Genomic DNA, 16,542 nt, shown 5'->3' with positions numbered 1-16,542 from the left:
TTAAAAAAGGCTCCAGGGGTGATCCGGGTAACTATAGACCAGTGAGCCTGACTTCAGTGCCGGGAAAAATAGTGGAAACTTCCCAAGATAAAAATCGTAGAGCATATAGAAAGACATGATTTAATGGAACATAGTCAATATGGATTTACCCAAGGGAAGTCTTGCCTAACAAATCTGCTTCATTTTTTTGAAGGGGTTAATAAAAATGTGGATAAAGGTGAACCGGTAGATGTAGTGGATTTGGATTTTCAGAAGGCGTTTGACAAAGTCCCTCATGAGAGGCTTCTACGAAAACTAAAAAGTCATGGGATAGAAGGCGATGTCCTTTCGTGGATTACAAGCTGGTTAAAAGACAGGAAACAGAGTAGGATTAAATGTTCAATTTTCTCAGTGGAAAACGGTAAACAGTGGAGTTCCTCAGGGATCTGTACTTGGACCGGTGCTTTTCAATATATATATAAATGATCTGGAAAGGAATATGACGAGTGAGGTTATCAAATTTGCGGATGATACAAAATTATTCAGAGTAGTTAAATCACAAGCAGACTGTGATACATTACAGGAGGACCTTGCAAGACTTGAAGATTGGGCATCCAAATGGCAGATGAAATTTAATGTGGACAAGTGCAAGGTGTTGCATATAGGGAAAAAGTCTCAGCTTGCTTCTGTTCCTGGCCAGCCTTGCCTCCCGACTGTGGGGACCTATGGGCCCAACCCTTCAGGTAGCATCAACCTCAACTCGGGCCAAGGGTCCAAAATTCCTTACCCATATTGGGGTAGATTTTAAAAGAAGCGCGATCAGCCTACTTTTGCTTGCGCATCAGACTCAAGCAAAAGTACGCTGGATTTTAGTAGATACGCGCGGAGCCGCGCGTATCCACTAAAATCCTGGATCGGCGCGCGCAAGGCTATCGATTTTGTATAGCCTGCGCGCGCCGAGCCGCGCTGCCTCCCCCCGTTCCCTCCAAGGCCGCTCCGAAATCGGAGCGGCCTTGGAGGGAACTTTCCTTTGCCCTCCCCTCACCTTCCCCTCCCTTCCCCTACCTAACCCACCCGCCCGGCCCTGTCTACACCCCCCCCCTTACCTTTGTCGGGGGATTTACGCCTCCCGGAGGGAGACGTAAATCCCCGCGCGCCAGCGGGCCTGCTGCGCGCCGGGCCGCGACCTGGGGGCGGGTACGGAGGGCGCGGCCACGCCCCCGGGCCGTGGCCACGCCCCGTACCCGCCCCCAAAACGCTGCCGACATGCCCCCGGAACGCCGCGACGACCGGGCCCGCCCCCCGACACGCCCCCCTCCGAGAACCCCGGGACTTACGCGAGTCCCGGGGCTCTGCGCGCGCCGGGAGGCCTATGTAAAATAGGCTTCCCGGCGCGCAGGGCCCTGCTCGCCTAAATCCGCCCGGTTTTGGGCGGATTTAGGCGAGCAGGGCTCTGAAAATCTACCCCTTTACGAGCTACCACCCAGGAAAAAGATCTAGGCATCATAGTGGATAATGCTTTAAAATCGTCAGCTCAGTGTGCTGCAGCAGTCAAAAAAGCAAATAGAATGTTAGGAATTATTAGGAAGGGAATGGTTAATAGAACAGAAAATGTCATAATGCCTCTATATCGCTCCATGGTGAGACCGCACCTTGAATACTGTGTACAATTCTGGTCACCGCATCTCAAAAAAGATATAGTTTATTTATTTATTTATTTAAGGTTTTTTTATACCGGCATTCATGAACTCGTTCACATCATGTCGGTTTACAGAAAACAGGGGTGCGGATAATACAACCAAAAAACATAAATAACGTGATGAAGAGAAGCAGTTACAATTAACAAGGGCTAATGAACTGGGAATGTAAGAAATAGAAAGAGATAGAGGAGAATAATTATATACAAAAGTTCAATATAAATATGGTGTCTCATATGTACAGTCTCTGAGTAGAGAGTTTGTTTATGGTGCATATTAGGTAGAGTTCGAGAAGGCTTGCCTGAAAAGCCATGTCTTGAGTCTTTTCCTAAAGGTTAGGAGACATGGTTCGTTTCTGAGTTCTGGAGGGATGGAGTTCCATAACTGTGGGCCTGCGGTGGAAAGGGCTCGGTCTCTTAAGGTGCTGTGATTAGTGGTTTTCGTGGGTGGAACAATGAGGCATCCTCTGTAGGCTTCCCTGGTCGGTCTTGTGGATTTGTGGAAGCGGGGAGGAATTTGTAGATCGATTGTGGTATGTTGGTGAATGATTTTGTATATCAAGGTGATGGATTTATAAATGACTCTGAAATGAATTGGTAACCAGTGGAGGTCTTGTAGCACTGGGGAGATATGGTCTCTTTTCTTAGTGTTTGTCAGTAGACGGGCTGCTGCGTTTTGGACCATTTGGAGCGGTTTTGTGTATGAGGAGGGGAGGCCAAGTAAAGTGGAGCAGCAGTAGTCCAATTTTGAGAAAATGAGGGCTTGGAGGCTGGTTCTGAAGTCTTTGGCATGGAAGAGTGGTCTTATCCTTTTTAAAACTTGCAGTTTATAGAAACAGTCTTTGGTGGTTTTATTGATGTGGGCTTTGAAGTTTAGTTTATTGTCGATTAGCACACCTAGATCTCTTACATGAGTGGTTTGTAGGTTGTTTGGCAGAGAGGTTGTGAGATTGTTATCAGGAGTTATGAGTAATACTTCAGTTTTGGCGGAGTTTAGTACCAGATTGAGGCTGTTGAGGAGGTTTTTGATTTCTAGGTGACAGGATTCCCAGTATTCAAGGGTTTTTGAGTATGATTCTTTGATGGGGATCAGGATCTGGATGTCATCTGCATAGAGAAAGTGTATTAACTTGAGGTTGATGAGGAGTTGACATAGTGGTAGGAGGTAAATATTAAAGAGTGTAGGGGATAAAGAGGAACCTTGTGGGACTCCGATGGTCGAGTCGTGGCGTGATGATTCTTTATTCTGGATTTTTACCTTGTAGCCTCTGTTGGTTAGGAACGATTTGAACCAGGAGAGCGCTAAACCAGAGATTCCTATCGCAGCTAGCAGTTTGATGAGGATAGCGTGATTTACGGTATCGAAAGCTGCTGAGAGGTCCAAAAGGATCAATAGAAAGGATTGACCTTTGTCTGTACCTAAGATGAGTAGGTCTGTTAGGGAGGTAAGTAGGGATTCTGTGCCCCTATTTTTTGCGGAATCCATGCTGTGAGGCGGATAGAATTTTGTTGTCTTCGATGAAGTCCGATAGTTGGGCGTTCACAAGCCTTTCCATAATCTTAGCTATGATAGGGAGATTAGCTATTGGACGGTAGTTGTTGGGGTCTTTTAGGTCCAGGTTGGGTTTTTTTAAAAGAGGTTTGAGTGAGGCTTGTTTGAGGTCTTCTGGGAAGGAACCTTGGGATAGCGAGCAGTTGATGATGTCTGCTAATGTTTTGGATATGGTGTCTGGTATTGAGAGGAGAAGTTTTGAGGGAATATGGTCCGCTGGGTGCGAAGATGGTTTCATTCTTTTAAGGATGGTTTGGATTTCGGAAGACGAAGTGGGTTCAAACATTTCAAGATGAATGTTTTTGATGTGAGGCATTAGGGCTGGAGTTAGAGGGATGATATTGGAGGGAAGTTGAGTAAGAAGATTTGTGATTTTGTTTTGAAAGAAGATGGCGAGTTCATCTGCTTTAGCTTGAGCTTGGTTACTAGGGCATTCTGGTGAGGGTACTTGGGTTAGGGAGGAAACATAGGAGAATAGAGCTTTCGCATCAAAGACTAAGTTGTGGATTTTGGAGGCAAAAAAGTCTCTTTTTGATTTGGAGGTGCTGGCCTTGTATTGTTGTAGCGTGCGTTTGTAGGCTGAGAGTGTGCTAGCAGTAGGACTTTTCCGCCAGTTGGATTCCATTTGTCTTAATTTTTGTTTTAGCCTTCTAAGATCGTCGGTGAACCATGGTTGGTTTTTGGAGGCGTCTGGGTGGGATTTTTTTGTTGTTAGAGGGCAGAGCTTATTGGCTATGGATTCTGTGATGGAGTTCCATGATCGTAAGGCCGTATTGGGATCGGTGAGAACAATAGCGGGAAGGTGTTTGGTCAGCTGATTGGTGAGGTCGTCGGGGTGACAAGGTTTCCTGTAATTAAAGGAGGGAGTAGGTGGATGAGGAGCAGTAGATTTTTCCAATGCGAATGAGGTAGAAATCAGGGAGTGATCCGACCAGGGTATCTTCGTATTTTTTGGTGGGAAGACGATTTTATGCCTTTGTTGATAAAGATCAGGTCCAACGTATGTCCTGCTTTATGTGTCGGGTTATTGACTATTTGGGTAAAGCCCATCGCTGAGAATGCTAGAAGGAGAGTTTGGCAGCTAGTTGAGAGAGCTGGGTTATCCATGTGGAGATTGAAATCTCCTAGTATTATTGCTGGGGCGTCCAGGTTTAGGAAGGTTGTGGTTATTTCGATGATGGGTGAGATGTCGGCTTCTAAGAGTCTTGGGGGGGCGTAGATGAGAAGTATTTGAAGTTGGTGTGATGTGAAGAATCCAATTTCAAGTTTGGTATCTGAGTGGATCGGATGTTGTGAGAATTTGAGGTCTTTTTTAGTTGCAAGTAGGATTCCTCCTCCCCTCTTTTTCAGTCTAGGCAGGGAGAAGATGTCGTAGATTAGCGTCGGTAGTTGGTTTAATATTGCAGTATCTGAGGGTTTCAACCATGTTTCAGTTATTGCGCAAATATCTGGTTTATCGTCAGTGAGGTAGTCGTTGAGGATTAGTGATTTTTTGGTTATAGATTGCGCATTGAATAGTGATAAGGTGAATAGGGAGAGGCCTAGTAGTTGGGTTATCGGAGCTATTAGGATTGGTGTGAGTGTTTTAAGGTTGCGAAGGTTTGCTTGTCTGGTTGGATTTCTTTTCTGTGAGAAATAGTGAGGTATGATTGGGATTGCAAATGTTGGATGCATTTTAGAGGCTAGGTCCATTTTAAATGTGGGTGTTGTTATAGAGGATGCTGTGTTTGTTTGAGTGGAGTTGTTGAGTGGAGTGGCGTTGTTGAGTGGATGCTGGAGTCCTGGAGTGGCTGCTGGGTGGATGCTGGAGTCCTGGTGGTGGATGCTGGAGTCCTGGCGTGGATGCTGGGTGAGTGCTGGGTTCCTGGGTGGTTGTTGGAGTGTGTAGTCGTTTATGAAGTTTGATTGTCTTTGTTTAGCGTTGTTGAGAGGCTGCTGGAGTCCTGCAGAGTTGTCAGTGTGTTTCACCGGTACAGCTGTTTGCCTCTGTATATGTCGTCCTGAATTGTTGTTTGAGAGGGAGAGCGTTTGAGCGTTAGATGGCTGACCTTGAATGTGTAGACGGACCTGGTTCTGATACGCTTGGAAATCTTGGTGGATTTTAGCAGCTGTTCAGCCGGCTTCCAGTTAGTGGACGAGGATTCCGGGGCTCTCAGGGGCTGCACGAAGGGGCGCACAAAGGGGCGGGCCCCTTTGTCGCGCACCTTCGGCGCGCGATGCTCGGCGCCTCGGATGTCCGGGATTAAATCTCGTGTGCTTCTCCGGGATTGGTTGAGGAAGAACCGTTGCAAAGAGGGCGGCAGAAGTCGAGCCGGCTCTTTAAATTTGGCGCGGTCGCGTGGTGCTGAGGTCACCAGCGCGACTGGGGCGGCGTCGGTCCGTCTTTCGTGCGGGAGGGCCCTTCTTGTGGCTTCCTGTGGCGGTGGGCGGAGAGCAGCGAGGCAGCCGGATCGCTGCGACCCCAAGAAGAATCCGGAGGAGGAGGTAGGTGGTACGCTTCCCCGTGGCCGGATGGAGAAGTTGCGATGGAGAAGGTACAGAGAAGGGCAACCAAAATGATAAAGGGGATGGAACAGCTTCCCTATGAGGAAAGGCTGAAGAGGTTAGGGCTGTTCAGCTTGGAGAAGAGACGGCTGAGGGGGGATATGATAGAGGTCTGTAAGATCATGAGAGGTCTTCAACGAGTAGATGTGACTCGGTTATTTTCACTTTCGAATAATAGAAGGACTAGGGGGCATTCCATGAAGTTAGCAAGTAGCACATTTAAGACTAATTGGAGAAAATTCTTTTTCACTCAACGCACAATAAAGCTCTGGAATTTGTTGCCAGAGGATGTGGTTAGTGCAGTTAGTGTAGCTGGGTTCAAAAAAGGTTTGGATAAGTTCTTGGAGGAGAAGTCCATTAATGGCTATTAATCAATTTTACTTAGGGAATAGCCACTGCTATTAATTGCATCAGTAGCATGGGATCTTCTTAGTGTTTGGATAATTGCCAGGTTCTTGTGGCCTGGTTTTGGCCTCTGTTGGAAACAGGATGCTGGGCATGATGGACCCTTGGTCTGACCCAGCATGGCAATTTCTTATGTTCTTATATATGAAAATCCAACTGCTGTGGGGTCAATAGGACAAGTTTCAGAAACTCTGGTTTACAATATCCATTTAAAGATGTAACAATGAACATATATATAGCATTTCTGTTCCATGAACTCAGTTTTCATCACAAAACATATACAAGAATTGTTCCCTTAGCAGGTCCCCCAGAGGGTCTGTCTACAATGGCCCCTGAGTAGAGGTCCCACAATCACGTCTATCCAGTGGGAATGGGTATGGCCCTGTCCTTCTGGCGAGTTGCTCTCTCCTGTGCTTCATGATAGTTGGGTGCTCTGACATCAAACTTGCAATACCCTGTGATAATACTGTAGCCTTTTTCTAAAGCTCTGCATCAGACTGTGGATCACAGGGGTCTACTTTTTTTTTATTATTATTATTATTATTATTTTATTTAATAGACTCACTCATCACACCAACAATTCTGGAAAGGACATGTGCATAACCACCACCTTCTGATCTGCCTGTTCAACGTCTCTTGATCTGGCCCTTGTGTAACTTCTCCTTTCTCACTGGAATCTTCCATCTCTCCTGCACGACCCTCCCGATGGCTCTGCCTCAAAAAAAAAAAGTCAGCTTCCCTGAATTCACCATTCTGGTCCGGTCCATGGTGCAGAACCAACAGATGCAGAGCATCATTGATCCATTCTGGCTAGAGGCAGCTATCCTTCACCATCCAGTCATTTAAGTACGGAAAATTTCAGTTGTAAACAAACACTACGAATGCCATCCAAGGACTGGAAAGCAGACTATTTCCATTGCAGAGATCAGACAAGGGCTGCCCAAACTGCAGCTAAAAATGGGTGCAGATCCAGCTTGAGCTAGCCTTGTGTGTCTACTCTCAGTTTGATGTTGGGTTGGACTGGTCATGTTCCCCAGAGCATGGTCTCCACTGCTGAAGATCCCTTCCCACTCTATTAAGGTATTTACAGCCTGATCTGAGCTGCAGTTCCTGGACAAGCTTCTTGGGCATCGCTCACTTTCAAGGCCCTTCATGACTACTGCACCTCCTGTGTCTGCCACATTATCATAGACTTGCCACATATTGTTCCCAGGTGCATCAGCTGGAGTTCTGTCCAATGACAAAAACCAAGGGCCCCATCCTTCTGTAATAAATAACAAAGGATAAACCAGTTAACTGCATATTAACCAAACCTTTTTCAGGCTCCCCTGCCATCTTCCACCCAGCTCCCACAACTTCCAGGTTCCTTTCTCCATTGCCTTTCTTTCTGGTCCCTCTCTTCCTCCTCAACCTGCAGGTTGTCTCTGCTGCGGCCCCCTCACACCTCCCTCCCACCATCTCACCTTTCAGGCCTCTTTCACCCCCATCTTCCTTCTTTCAGGTGTTTCTCCCTCCCACTCCTGCACCCTTCAGTGTCCTCTCAGCCCCATCTCCTATAGATTGAGACAGAACATGAATGAGTGATAAGACCATGAGAGAGTGAGAGACACACAGAGATCATGAGAGACAGAGACCATGCAGGTGAGAATGTAAGACAGAGAATCAAAGACCGTGATGAGAGAGATGTGTGGCAGTTCATGATTAGTGCTTTATTCTTAAAAAAAAAACAAACAAAAACCTATGCATTTGCTTCGTCTGTCTGTGTACACATTATCTCCTGAACCATTCCACCTACAGACACCAATTTTTCAAGCTAGGTATATGGATAGAGAAACTAGACACCAAAAATAATATTGTCCAAAACAACTGATGGCTCTAGCCAAAACTGGAACAAATTACCCCCCCTCAATATCCTAGATATTTCACCCGAACATACAACCTTGTCTACACCTCTATTTTGCCTCTTCAAATAATGCTTATAGCCCAGTCAACCTGTCCGCTCTGTGTAAACCTGTATACACCATGTTCAAGATATGAGACCTCTGGTCATGATTTGCACATGATATGATTTCCACAAGATATGATATGACTTTGTATTAAATATGAGACTTCTGCTCATAATTTGGGATCCGTCATTATGTAATTAAGTTTCTCTTTTCCAACTTCTAGCCTTTATCATTCGCTCCCACGTGCAACTACCTCTGCACCTCCCAGTTCTCTGTTACCCTGTTTTTTGTAACTGCTCTCTTCCTGCTTTGTTTTTTACCCCTGTTACATGTAAACCGGCATGATATCTCTGATGAAGGTCGGTCAAGAAAATAAATAAATAAATAAATAAATTATTTTTCCTATTTAATGCAATGCTCAGGTCTGGGTTTATATACAAGTCTATGAGACCTGTCCTAGGGTGGCAAAATTTGGGAGGGTGGGGACAGCAAGTTTCATAGCCTGGTCCTTTGAAGGTGGCCCTGCCGCCGCCTCCTTCTTGGACCTCGGCTCCAGGAGCAATCCTCAAAGTGCCCTGAGCACAGGGACTAAACCTGCGCCACATGCCCCGCCCTCTCTGGGCTTCAGTGTGGGGGCGGAGCCTGAGAGTACAGGTCTGGAGGCACCGTGCATATCTTGCAGGTTTGCTGGGGGCAGAGAGCGCCGAGCGCCATCAGCACTGAATCGATGCCTAGGGGTGGGGGGCCAACCAAATCCATCCCTGGCACGAATCTGTCTCAACACACACCAACGTGGAGGTCCATATTTGGAGGCATTTAACCAAATAACTCGCTGGTTATCTAGCTAAACAAATATTTAGGGATTATTATTATGGCTAAATGTTACCCAGATATCTTATCTGGCTAAAATTTAGCCAAAGTACAGGCATTTTGGGGGCATTTCAGGGCAGAGTTAGGTTATTTTATTATTTAATGCAAAGTACAATTTACATACATAAAACAAATCACATAGTAACCACATAAAAACATGCAGTACCAAGCACAAATAATAGGTAACTTATCTGGCTAAGTCTGATCGTGCCATAAAGTTGGCTGGATATCGTTATCGGGCTCATTGTGCTTTCTGGACTGTGACCGAATGTGGACCTCAGTGTCTTCTGAGCCATTCAATCTACAGAACCAAATATTCAGGACAGGTTTATGTATATTAAAAGTAGAAACCAAAATAATGTTTTCCCATAAAACTTATGGATCTAGCCAAACATGGAAAAAAAAACCACTCACTTGAATTGCTCAGTAATTCTTTTCTTACATGTTTTTCTCTATATATTACCTTCAACCACTTCATTCCATCCACGTCCAGGTCACTTCTTAATTCTCGGGACCTTCACTAGACCCCTTCCTCGTGCCTCCAAGCTTGGGGACGTGGCTCCTTTCCCTCTCATGGCACCGAGGACACAAGCTTTTGTCTCAGATTGTCTCGGGCTCTGGCTTAGTAGCTGGGAGCGCTGGCAGTAACACTGGGTCAGCAGCATGCCTTTATCATTGGTCTCGTCAGCTCTTGTTCAGTGGCTCTGCTCCCAGGAAAGTCTCTGTAGCTGCCTGGGAGGATGGAGCTGATGCCAAGGCTGTGCATGACCGGCCTTTTGCAGGCTTATATCCAGTTCCTCTGGGCAGAAGAGGAAGCAGAACACAGGGAATGAAGGCACCGCCAGCTCTGGCGTACAATCATAGCCACGTTCTTGGGCGGCAGGGCTCAGGAGCTCAGCCATACACTGCTGGGAATCTTCCAGACACAGGACATGAGGGCTGTCTTGAGGCCAGTGCCGTGTAACTGCCAACCAGGCATAAACCTGGCCATGGTGGGGGTCCTCCAGGCAAGGGGACCACTGTGGTCCACACCATTTACACCGACTTAGTCGGCCCTGACTGTGAAAGAGGGCCAAGACAAACTCTGTCCCATGTGTCTCCTATTGCTTCCTCATTGGTTCCATCATGACATTCAGCAGCGCTCGCACTGGAGTGCACTGCTCTTCGCTCAGTACCAGTCTCTCCCTGTTCCTTGCTTGGTTCCAGTCTCTCCCCCTGTATCGGGGTGTGCTGCCTCTCCCTCATTACCCGTCTCTGCTTTGTTGCTGTGCTACACTAAGGCTCGGCTTCTTGGAGTTGCATCTGCTGGTGTCCTATACCCCATTCTCTCACTGCCAGAGAACAGATCACGGGGCCTTGCTTCTCACCCCTTGCAATCACCACTCCAAGTGCGATTTAGCCTGGTACGTCTTCATTCCTCTTTCTCTCTCGGGACTCACGGAGACCCGTTCACACTGCCCCAGACCTCATTAATCTTTCTTCTTAAATTATTGTTGTTTGTGGACAGCTGCAGTCCATGATGAGGTGGAGCGACCGGGGGGGGGGGGGGATTGATCCCATTTTGCCCACTCTCTACAGATTGTCCTAGCTCTAGGGCTGGTATATAAGCCCCCAGTTCTGCAATTGCAAAATGTGCTGACTACCGTACAATTTCTCCTCTGCTCAGGGCTGGCGCTAGACGTGCTTAGTTCCCCGGACAGAAAATAAGGACCCCCCTCCTTCACTCTCCTCCCTTCAGTGCTTGATCCTTTTCTCCCCTGTTTCCACCACTCAAGCAGGCCGATGCAGTACCGGGCGCTGGCTGCAGCCCATGGCTCAAGCCGCAATTGGACGTGTGTCCCTAGCCCCCCCCCCCCCCCCGATGCAAAACGGGGGTTAGCGAGTCCAAAACGCGCGTCCAGTCGTGTGCATAGGTAATAGCGCTCATCACGTGCACATGCATGTCGATGAGGCTATTATCTATTGCCCCGATGCAAAAAAAAAAAAGGTGCATCCGATGCACACTTGCCTGAAGCAGGCGTTAATTTTGGAGGAGCCCAAAAGGTGTACAGAAAAACAGAAAATACTGCTTTTCTGTACTTCCTCCAACTTAATATCATGGCGATATTAAATCGGAGGAGCTACAAAATTAGAATGTCCCGGGAAAAAAAAAAAAAAGGTTTGCCAGCGGCCAGGTTAGGAAAAGGGACGCTCTAAAATTGAATGTTCGTTTTCCCTAACTGGCTGACAGCCACCTCTCCAGGGCGTCCGCTGCCGAGAAGGCGCTAGGGGTGCATAATTTCTCCTAGCGCCTCCTTTTTACCGCAGCAGCCCATTTGCATTTTGCATTGGGCGCCCCGGAGAGGTGGATCGGGGCATTAAGGGAGCGGGTGCTCAATCACGAGTGCCCCCTTTAACTCACGCCAACATTGCATCGGCCTGAAGGTCCTTTCCTTCCTCTTCTGCACCCCATATTAGTCCTTTCCTAAATCTTCACTCTGGTCCCTTCCCTTTTCCTATCTTCCAGGATCCCAGATCAGGGGGACAAGGAGAAAAAGTCAGAAAGCCAGCCCTAGTTTAACATTTTTTGTACCCCAGGGCACCCCCTTAGAGTCTCCCTCCTCCCACTGATCTTCCAGTTGTATTTCTCTTTCTTCCTCCTTATCTTATCTGGGGAAGGGGGTGAATGGTGGCAATCGGACATAGAATCAGTGCAGGGCTTGTGAAGTGGTGCATGCTTACAGGCTGTATGGTGCTCCTGCTTATTTCCAGCCCTGTCCCCGTCCACACTGGTTTTCATAGTAACAGGAACCCTACATAGAAGGAAAAGGAGTGAGTAGGGCCACTGCAGGGCTAGCTCACAGATCCATTGCTGATTCTGGGGCCGATGCAATAAAAAGCGCGGAAAGCGGACGCTGAAAAGTCAGCACCCGCTTTCTTAATGTGCGCATGGCGCCCGCAAGGGGAGGGGGGGCGCCATGCTATACCAAAATTAGGAATTTGCGCTAACAAGGAGGCGCTAGGGTCACTTGCGCGACCTTAGCGCCTCCTTTCTAACACGACTCCGCCGCGGCTGCCAGTTACGAAAATCGACACCGGTAAACTCGGCATCGGTTTTCAGAACTCGGCAGTCTGCCGAGGTATCTTTTTTTTTAAGTAAAAAAAAAAAAAAAAGTACAGAAAAGCAGTTTTTTCTGCTTTTCTGTACTTCTTTTGCATGCGCTCAGCTATTAACTCCTGCTCCAGGAAGACGTTAATATCTGAGACGCACACTTTTTTTTTTTAAATGCAGAGTGAATGAGTAATAGCCTCATTCACGTGCATTTGCATGTGACGAGCGCTATTGCATTCACTCCACGTTGGACGCGTGTTAAATAGGCGCTAATCCCCCTATTGCATTAAGGGGTTGATTAGCGCCTATTTACCCGCATCCGAGTGCGGGTTATACAGTGCACTTGGCTGAGTGCACTGTATTGCATCGGCCTCTCTGTGTCTGACTGATGCTATCCTCGTCCCCTCCCCTATAGAATATCCACCCTGGGACAGCTGCTCTCCCTCTCAGTGTGGCCCAGGAAAGTGCTGTGCTTCAGTCTGTCAGTTACTGGCAGAGGGTCTGTAAGGGCTTGGTTTTCCTCCTAATGCCAGCCCTGCCTTGTATACCATTTCCATATTAAAAAGCCAGTAATAAATAAGCAAAGAAAGGGAAATGACTAAAAAGAGTTAAAAATGTAAATGTTTCTTCTGCAGAAACAAACTCTGTAATCTCTGAGATTGCCTCAGGAAGTTTTAGTATTGACATACAAAATAGGAAGCAGAAAGACCAAGCATGATCATCTTAACAAAGTGCAAAAAGCCTTTTGTCATCTATGGCAAAACTAGTATCTGAGACCATTAATGTACTTAAATGCCTTAGAGGAAGAAGGATCATATTTAAAATGAAGTGCTGTTTAAATCGTGTGTTCAACATGTATATATATTTTTTAACCTGGCAAAATTCTCCAGCTTAGTTGGGCCCAGGGCTGGGAACTGGTGCCGTGAACCTTCATTCACAACTACCTGCTGATTTTTTTTCTCTTATTTTTATCCCAATTTAGTTTGGTCCAGTCATTGCAGCGACAGTTGTCAGCTGGAGGGACATGCGCCAGGACTCCTTCTGGAGACCCGCAGTGATGGACCCTCAATCTGGCCCCTGGGTGTCACCGTTGTGATAAATGACTCCCTTCCCCTCTCGTCCAGAAGCTGTAAACCCTGTGTCCAAAGCAGCCTCAGGCCTGGCCGACTCAGTGAAAAGGCATGAGCTACAGCTAAATAAATCAGAATAAAAGGGGCATGTTTCCTCTGTTTTCATTATTTAATGATAACATTGGGGCATATTTTATTCCCTTAGGCTGCTATGGGAAACCAGAGCTCTTGGCCAAAATAGTTCCACCTTATGGCCTTGGGTCTCTCGCTTTGGTTCCAAGTCTGACTCAATGTGCAGACTATGATCCAACCAAAAAGAGAATACAACTATGAAAACTGGACAAAATGCAAGAAAATGCAAAGAAGCCATGAGACAGCAGAATTTGCTATTTTATTGTGACTGCAACTTTCCAGTGACTCCAGGTCAGTTCATTTTTCACCTCTATTATCTCCACTCTAGACATTGCGCCCAGGCAATACACATATGCTCATTAGCCTTAAAGTCTCTTCTGAAACTATCACTTGGTTCTTTGGCCAGCAGACACCTTCTCTCTCTGTCACACATCCTCCCCAGGCTGCACCCCAACTCAAAGTCTCAAGTCTCCTGCGGCCCAGCCTGGCCCTGCCTCTGTGTATTCTTAACCCCCACCTCTGATTGCTCTGAATACAAAACAAAAGACATCCATACAGAAACACAGAAGTGCTCACAGACACTGACACAAGCAGATATGTACTGATAAGACATATGCAAAGACAGCTGTGCACAGATGAACATGTACGGATGTGCAGTGATAGATGTGTACACACGTACAGATGTGCACAAATGCACACAGTCATACAGACGCACAGAAACACAAGAACACAGTCCTGCACAGACGCTCATACAGGTGCACACATCTGTGCCCCTATGTACTAAGTTGTGTTAAAATCAGTCATTAATGCAGGTTAACGTATTGATTTTAATGCAGGCATCTGTGGCCAGTTTAATGCCTGATTTACTAAAAGATGTAAAGCCTTTAGTACATTGGGTGTTAAAACAGGGCTTTCCCATTTATTAGTGCAGATGCTCCCTTCCCTGCCTCAGTAGTCCTTTTCTGGATCCTCATCATCCAAACTGAGTCCCCTCCACATGACCCTAGGTCAGGGGGGCAAGGGACAGAGAGAGAAAACCAAGCCCCAGGACACCCCATAAAGTTTCCTCTGCGCTTCACCTCAATCCTTCAATTTTATTCCCCTGCTCTCCAAATTATTTATTTCTCTGTCCCTTGGCATTCCTTCAATTTACTATCCCTTTTACTTCCCTCCCCACCCAGGATCCCTCCACTTTATACCCACCCTCAACTCTTCTTCCCAGCAATCCTCCAATTGTATTTCCCTCTCTCTCCCTATGGTCCTCTAATTTTATTTACCCTTCACATCTCCTCACCTTATCTTGCTGTTCCTGGACCCAACAGATACCTTTGGAGAGGGGATGGGAGGTGGCAGTCAGACAAAATCAGTGCAGGGCTTGTGAGCTGGCATGGACTCTCGGGCTCTATGGTGGCCCTGCCCCCACACAGTAGGCAGAAGGGGAGCAGGCACTACAGTAACAGGCCCTGCCTTGATTTTATGTTTATACTTCTTTCCCCCCCCCCCCCCCCCAAAATAACATTCACATTGGGACAGCTGATCCCCTTAATTCAGCTCTGGAGAGGGCTGGAGTTTCATCTTTGGGCCAGCAGTGGAGGATCTGCATGGGGCCTAGGCAAATCCCCTGACTGCTCTTCCATTCCCCGCTCCTACCCACCAGTTTTGATCACAGCATCAGAGCATATATGCAAACTTACTTGAAGTCCACAATAAATTAGTGTAGGAGATAGGACAGGGCAATCGGTGGGACACACCAAGAGAAACTTCTTGGAAAATGAAGTAAAGCTATCAAGCTATTGGCCTGGCAGCTTGAAAAAGGGAAAATAGTAGGGAGTAAAAGAAATCTATGACAAGCCAGGGATTGTAAGAAACACCACCAAATACACCTGCAAAATATTTAGGGAGTACTGTGATACATTTTATACCTTAGAATTCAGGAGAGAGAAATCCAAAAAATTGAATACAGTAGAAGTGCTAAACATCCATGTCACTCTAGTTTAGGAAGTGAGATAAACAGCCAACCAATACCAGCTAATGAAAGGAAAGCAGCAGTTAAGAGAAATGGCAGCTGAGAAAGCATGGAAAGCGGCAGGGGAAGATGGTTTCCCAGCTGAATTCTACACAATGCTAACAAATAAAAAGGGAACTAACAGGCAATGTACGCAACATGCTTTTCAGGGCAACAAAACAGGATTAGCAGCCAATGTCCAAAAAATAGGATTTCTTTATTGCAAAGTGTGCACTTTTTACACACTCGTGTTACTTTGCAATAAAGAAATCCTATTTTTTGGACATTGGCTGCTAATCCTGTTTTGTTGCCCTCACGGCTTTGTTAGACAGCCTTCCTTGCTGTTTCTTCAGTCCCGCACATGCTTTTCAGCCCCAACAAACCAACCTGATATTCCAACATAAAGTGCCTGCATAGTTTTACTTATTTATATTCCACTTGTTGGCCCTTCAAAGCAGATTATATTCAGGTACCGTAGGTATTTTCCTATTTGGACCTGAGGTAATGGAGGGTAAAGTGACTTGCCCAAGGTCACAAGGAGCAGCAGTGGGATTTGAACCCTGGTTTCTAGCCCGCTTCTCTAAGCACTAGGCTATTCCTCTTCTGCTAATTCAGTTCAGAGGATTTTTCTGCATTACTTTCTTGGGATCAGCATTTTTGTCTGATCTATTTTTTGGCTTGTTTACCCTTTTGATCCATTTTTTGGAGCCTTTCCCTCTGAGAGCCTTGGTACCCCTTCATAGAAGATTTGGGCATCCCTGTGTAAGGTTAGATCAGCGAGTAGGGAAGATTCTGCTGCTCTCTATCTCACCTCCAGTGGATAAGATCAGTCAGTGACCCGATGCAGAGAAGTTTCAACTTTGGGTTGTTTTTCTTCTGTGACAATCTCCTCATTTGAGAGACGAGGAAGATTTTCCAGTTTTCCTGTCTCTTTTTTATGTTCCATTCCCCCCTTATGAATCCATGTCTATTTTTGTTCCATTTGAAACTGAGTGCCCTTGGTGCCTGGGAATCAGTTTCCAATCCATAGGGAAAAGATGTGTCTTTCACCTCGGAAGAGCCCGAGGAGTGGAGGTTGCATCAAAGAGGATCCCTGTCCATTTACTAGAGGGAAAGAGTTAAAGGTATTGTTCAAGAGTTGTTTTTCCTACTGATTCAAGTGTGCTGCCCACTGGTGCTTTCAGAAGGAGATCTAAGATATTCAAGATGACTACAGGAGAGGTACAAGAATTGGGACTTGCTGTATTCTGAT

This window comes from Rhinatrema bivittatum, chromosome 17, assembly GCF_901001135.1.
Source record: "Rhinatrema bivittatum chromosome 17, aRhiBiv1.1, whole genome shotgun sequence".
Lineage (NCBI taxonomy): Eukaryota > Metazoa > Chordata > Amphibia > Gymnophiona > Rhinatrematidae > Rhinatrema > Rhinatrema bivittatum.
Note: the sequence above shows the minus strand (reverse complement) of the source record.